Source organism: Pleurodeles waltl, chromosome 5, assembly GCF_031143425.1.
Source record: "Pleurodeles waltl isolate 20211129_DDA chromosome 5, aPleWal1.hap1.20221129, whole genome shotgun sequence".
Taxonomy (NCBI): domain Eukaryota; kingdom Metazoa; phylum Chordata; class Amphibia; order Caudata; family Salamandridae; genus Pleurodeles; species Pleurodeles waltl.
In genome coordinates this window covers 803,442,688-803,448,687 of record NC_090444.1, presented here as the reverse complement: position 1 = coordinate 803,448,687, position 6,000 = coordinate 803,442,688, and the positions used below count along the sequence as shown (strand labels likewise).

The 6,000-nt window shown below is 41.3% G+C and overlaps 1 long non-coding RNA gene across 1 annotated transcript in view; it reads right to left on the bottom strand.

Moving 5' to 3' along the window:
* Positions 1 to 1,015: 1,015 nt before the first annotated feature.
* The window catches only part of LOC138297317 (uncharacterized), a 229,415-nt gene continuing 224,430 nt past the window's right edge, over positions 1,016 to 6,000 (bottom strand). The window contains exons 3-4 of the long non-coding RNA XR_011204021.1: positions 5,214 to 5,347; positions 1,016 to 1,104 (exon numbers count right to left, since the gene is read on the bottom strand). This is a non-coding gene — a long non-coding RNA (uncharacterized lncRNA). The remainder of the gene's footprint in view (positions 1,105 to 5,213; positions 5,348 to 6,000) is intronic.

Below are 6,000 nucleotides of genomic sequence, written 5' to 3'. Positions count from 1 at the left end.
GTCAGGAACCCATTTAGGAATAGGTTGTACTTATCTGTTCTTTGTTTATGTTTCATTAGGCACCAGTTTCTACAGAAGTCAGAAAGGGCCGCAGATTTGTGCAGCACTTCAACAGTGGAAACGCAAGAACGGTGTTGTCTCTCTTTTTTATTTTATCCACTTCCCCCCTTCCCTTGAGCTTCTGTTCTTAGTGCACTGTTTTAAAAACTAGTGTGCTGGAACAAGCAGTTTCAGGGTGGGGTCGGATTGTCTTCAACCTCCATCAGAACTGAACAAGGACTCAGGTGAGCTGGGCTTTGACAGAAGCACAAGCCTTAAAAAAAATATATATTTCAGTTCTGGTGGACGATGAATACCGGGGAAGTAATAGAGGGCACTGACGTCACGGATATGGCGCAGGCCCTAAATGAGGACTTGGCTCATAATGAATCAGTGTCTGGCATCTTGCAACATATGCAAGAGGAAATAGAGAGATTAAAGATGGAGAATACCTCTTTAAAACAGGATTTAGGCAGGTATAAATTTAGGGGATCTCAGTGGAACACAGCTTTTACGCCTTTGTTGAAAACCTCCTCAGAGACAGGGGCGCCATCAAAACATACAACTTTGCCTCCCCCAGTTGAGGTTACTGTTAATGTTCCTAATGCTGTGCCCTTAGCAGCACCTGAACGTTTTCATGGAGATAGTAACAAATTCCATGTTTTTATCAATCAATGTCAATTACACTTCGTTTGTAAGCCACAATTCCCTACTGATGCTACGAAAGTGGCATTCGTCTTGTCTTATTTGGGTGGCACAGCAGCCAATTGGTCAATTCCTTTCGTGGAGAGAGATGATCCCATCCTCCATAATTGGAATGAATTTAAACGTACCATGACCAGCCTTTTTGCAAAACACACTTTCATGCAGGCAAGTGATAATGAGCTTTTAAATCTTAAACAAGGTAACAAGGATTTATTGACCTATCTCACTAGTTTTAATCGTTTACTCACCGAGACACAGTGGCCAGAAGAAAAGCGTGTCTCCGACGCGCTGGCTCGTATCGTTGATTTGCCAAAAGACTATCCGGACTTTGTAGATTTAGTTGTGAAATTAGAACATAGACTAGGAGAAAGAAAGGGAGATAAATACAAACTGGAATCACGGTTAACTTTTATTAGACACAAGAAGAAAGACTTAGATAATAAACTCCCTGAACCTGAGCCTATGCAAATAGGGACACTCAGAGGTCCACTCACATCAGAGGAAAAAGAAAGAAGGAGAAAACTTCAATTATGTTTATATTGTGGCAGGTCAGGTCACTTTGCCAGAGAATGTCCAGTAAAGCCTAAAACTCCACGAAAGGGTGCTGTTTCCTCCACCTCCTCAACTGAATCGGGAAACGATTAAATTAAGCTCGACAAGGGGAGAGGTTACTTGTTCGAGAAAACATCTTAATCAAACCTCTAATGCTGCAGCCTTCATGGTACCGCACATACCTAGACATTTCATAATTCAGGTCGTTTTAATTGTTACTACCCAAGTGAGGCATTCTCTCCCTGTCCTACTGGACTCAGGCGCGACAGGAAATTTCGTGGATAATAAGTTAGCTGAAAATTTAGGACTTCCTATGTGCCTAAAGCCTTGTCCAGAAGCAGTATGTGCAGTGGATGGGTCAGAATTGACCTCTGGATTAATCACAAAACAAACAAGTCCACTTGTTATGGTCTGTCAGAACGGGCACACAGAGGTGATTAGCTTTGATCTGATAGATACTCCTAATTTTGGTTTGATTCTCGGGGTACCCTGGTTAACAACTCATAACCCAAAAATTGATTGGGTGAATAGAACTGTTACTTTGGATTCCTCTTTCTGTAGAACCAATTGCTATCAAGAAGCAGTTACAGAACAGAGCACAGTATTACACTGTGCTAGTCTTACACAAGATGAACCAAGACTCCCTCCTGAATATTCTGACTTTAAAGACGTCTTTGATCCAGTAAAGGCTAGTGTGCTGCCCCCACATCGGTCTTATGACTGTCGTATAGATCTTATCCCAGGGGCCCCTTTACCTAATACCAGAGTATATGCTTTGACTGACGAAGAAACCAAATACTTAAGAACCTACCTAGATGACCTACTACAGTCTGGGTTCATCCGTCATTCCACATCTCCGGTGTCATCTCCACTCTTTTTTATCCCGAAGCCGGATAAATCCCTGCACGCGTGCATCGATTATAGAGGACTAAATAAGGCTACAATAAAGAATAAATATCCTCTTCCTCTAATACCTGTGTTGTTGGATCAGTTAAGACATTCTACTGTATACACTAAACTAGATCTGCGGGGAGCTTACCACCTGGTCCGAGTAAAAGAGGGGGATGAGTGGAAGACAGCTTTCAAGACAAAGTTTGGTTTATTTGAGTACACAGTAATGCCTTTTGGGTTATGTAATGCCCCTGCGGCCTTTCAGTTCTTTATAAATGAGGTCCTACACGAATTCCTGGACGTTTGTGTCATAGTATACATAGACGACATCCTCATTTACTCTAAGAACTCAGAAGAACATACCCAACATGTTCGTGCAGTATTATCAAAGTTAAAAGAAAATCATCTTTTTGCTAAGTTAGAAAAGTGTACTTTTAATGTCAGCAAGGTGGACTTTTTAGGATACTGCCTGTCACCTCAAGGAATAACTATGGATGTAAAGAAAATCAGTGCTATTGCTGATTGGCCAGAACCATCCTCTGTAAAAGATATTCAGAAATTTCTGGGTTTCGCCAATTTTTATAGGAGGTTTATTGCACATTTTGCAGACATTGCGGCCCCAATAACTACCTTGTTGCGGAAAGGGCAACGATTTCTTTGGACTGATGAGGTGGCACACGCCTTTCAACTCCTAAAACAAAAATTCACTTCAGCCCCAATTCTGAAACATCCTGATCCTGACTTGCCCTTTTTTGTTGAAGCGGATGCTTCACAAGTAGCTTTAGGAGGAGTTCTCTCTCAACGAGATGCAGTAGATGGCCAGTTACATCCTATAGCCTTCTATTCCAAAAAGTTATTACCAGCTGAACAAAATTACACTGTGGCTGAAAGGGAACTACTAGCTATCAAAGTAGCCTTTTCAGAATGGAGGCACCATTTAATGGAGCCAAGTACCCAGTTACAATATTTTCTGACCATAGGAATCTACAGTTTTTTGGATCACTTAAAGCACTAACACCACGTCAGATGCGCTGGTTAAATTTTTTTAGCACATTTGACTTTGTAATAACCTATAGACCAGGTGCACAACAAATTCAATCTGATGTGTTATCTAGATACGGACATACCTCAGACATGAAACAAGATAAAATAGGAGAACCCATTATTCCTCCCCAAAAGTTTTTGGCACCAGTACAACAGAAGGATTTCATCACAGATCTATATAATGCACACATGCAAAAAGCACCTCAGGATTGGTTAAAGGATTCCCATAACACAATACAACGAGGTTTATTGTATCATGACAACATGCTGTTAGTGCCCACCTCTGAATTACAAACACAGGTGATAATGTGGCATCACGCCTCACCGTTGGCAGGTCATCCTGGTTGGGTAAAAACCCTGGAAAATGTGCAAAAACACTTTTGGTGGGACACTATAAGAAAGGACATTAAGCAATTTGTCACTACCTGTCCAATTTGTGCAAGACATAAATCTTCTCATAAGACCCCTGACGGCTTGTTAATACCAATGCCAACACCCAAACAACCTTGGCACACTATGAGCGTAGACTTTATTGTAGGTTTACCACCTGTAAAATCCTTCACAACAGTGTTGGTTATAGTGGATTTTTTATCTAAAATGGCACATTTTGTACCATTACGGAAATTACCCACGGCGGCAGAATTTGCCGATATTTTTATAAGGGAAATTGTGCGTTTACATGGTTTGCCAAGCAAAGTGGTGTCAGACCGAGGGAGCCAGTTCAACTCTAGATTTTGGAAAAAATTATGTGAAAAACTGAAAATAGATGTGGCATTATCCACTGCTTTCCACCCAGAGACAGATGGGCAGACTGAACGACTGAACCAAACCTTACTTCAAATGCTACGTTGTTTATTGGCTGATTATTCTAGTGAATGGTTGGAAGCTCTCCCTGTAGCGGAGTTTGTTTATAATAATACTGAGCATTCAGCTCTACTTTGCTCACCATTCTATTTCTTGCAGGGGTATCATCCAAGAGCTATACCCATTTTGTTAGAAGATTCCCTGTTACCTACAGTAACGGATAGACTAACAAGGTTAGGTGACATACAAGACAAAGCCAGGAAACATTTATTAAAGTACAAGGAAAGCATGAAAAGGCAAGCAGACAAACACAGATCTGAGGCCCCAATGTATAAAATTGGTGACAAGGTATGGCTCTCCACAAAGAACCTAAACATAGAGGGATCCCGAAAGCTGCAACCATGTTTCATTGGACCCTTTAGTATAACTGCCATAGTAAACCCGGTAACGGTAAAATTAGATTTACCAAAAGAATATCCAGTACATACTACATGCCATGTGTCCTTGCTTAAGCCGTACAACCCAAAAACCCGACCTGAACCACCCCCTCCACCCATACCAATTAAGGGAAATCTAGAATATGAAGTGAAAAGCATAAAAGACTCAAAAAGAATTAGTGGACGTCTGTTTTATTTAGTAGAATGGAAAGGATATGATGAATCTGAGAATTCATGGGAACCAGCATCATATGTACATGCCCCACAGCTGATTAGACGGTTTTATTTAAAAAATCCAGGAAAACCCCTTCCTGTAGGAGGGCCTTTGAGGGGGGCAACTGTTAGGGTTTGTGCACAGCAAAGAGCATGTCCCCTCTCACTGCACTAGTGGGTTCTGTAATAGCTCCCTTTTAAACTTACTATTGAAAGCCTTTCTTGTTATCTCACCTTCCCCCCCCCCTAGGCTTCTGTGTATGTTGTTTAATGTGCTGTTTTGTTTACACATTGGGCCTTGCTCTTACCAAGGCTTCTTTAAAACACTCCTCCCTAGGCCATGTGTTAATTCAACTCATTTGTATAATAACTGAAACTCTGCACACCTTTCAAGAACATGTGCAGCATGTGAGGACCACACCCAGCTCTTCAAACCACACCCAGCTCTTCGAACCACACCCAGCCCTGTCTATAAAAGGCAGCCCCCGAACCTCACCCAGTGCTTGTGCTCGTCTACCTCCCGCTTACCTGAGACCAGATCCCTCGGCGCTGGCACTCCTGCTCTCTACAGACTTTCATTGGCTTCAATGGGTGCAGCTGCTGGCTCTTCCTTCCTCCGGTTTCCGGTTCCTCCTTGCCTCAGCCTCTCTCCTACAAGCAACCTGCAAAAGAGAAAGAAGACAAGGTTAGACTGATCAGTATCTCTTGCCAGCAACAAGTAAGTGCAAAACTTTTATTACCTGAAAGAACTTTGACAACAATTTCTGGATTCGTGTATAGACAATTTGAAACAAGATACCTTCCACGAACATTGTGATTCAAACTCTTTGTTACAAGAATACTTTATGGAACTTTTAAGAATCGAACAGTGGAAACCATTAACAGCAAGACAAACAGTAAATCAAGGACTTGCACAAATTACATGCTGTATTTTGATGTAAAAGTACAGTATTTGTTTTATAAAAGATTCTGGAAATATGGGAAAAGTGAGTCTGCTATTGGGAGTTTAGGCTTTAGTTATATTAAGATGAATGTTTGATATTGGTAATTCTGATAACGGTATTTGTTTAATGTTTTAGAAGCTTTACAGCAATAGAAAGCACATCCCAGAGCAGTAACACATTCCAAACCTGGAAACTAGAGACCAGGATCCAAGAGGTACTTTTAGAAGAGAATTTCTAATAAAAAAGAGGGGATAGTCAGGAACCCATTTAGGAATAGGTTGTACTTATCTGTTCTTTGTTTATGTTTCATTAGGCACCAGTTTCTACAGAAGTCAGAAAGGGCCGCAGATTTGTGCAGCACTTCAACAGTG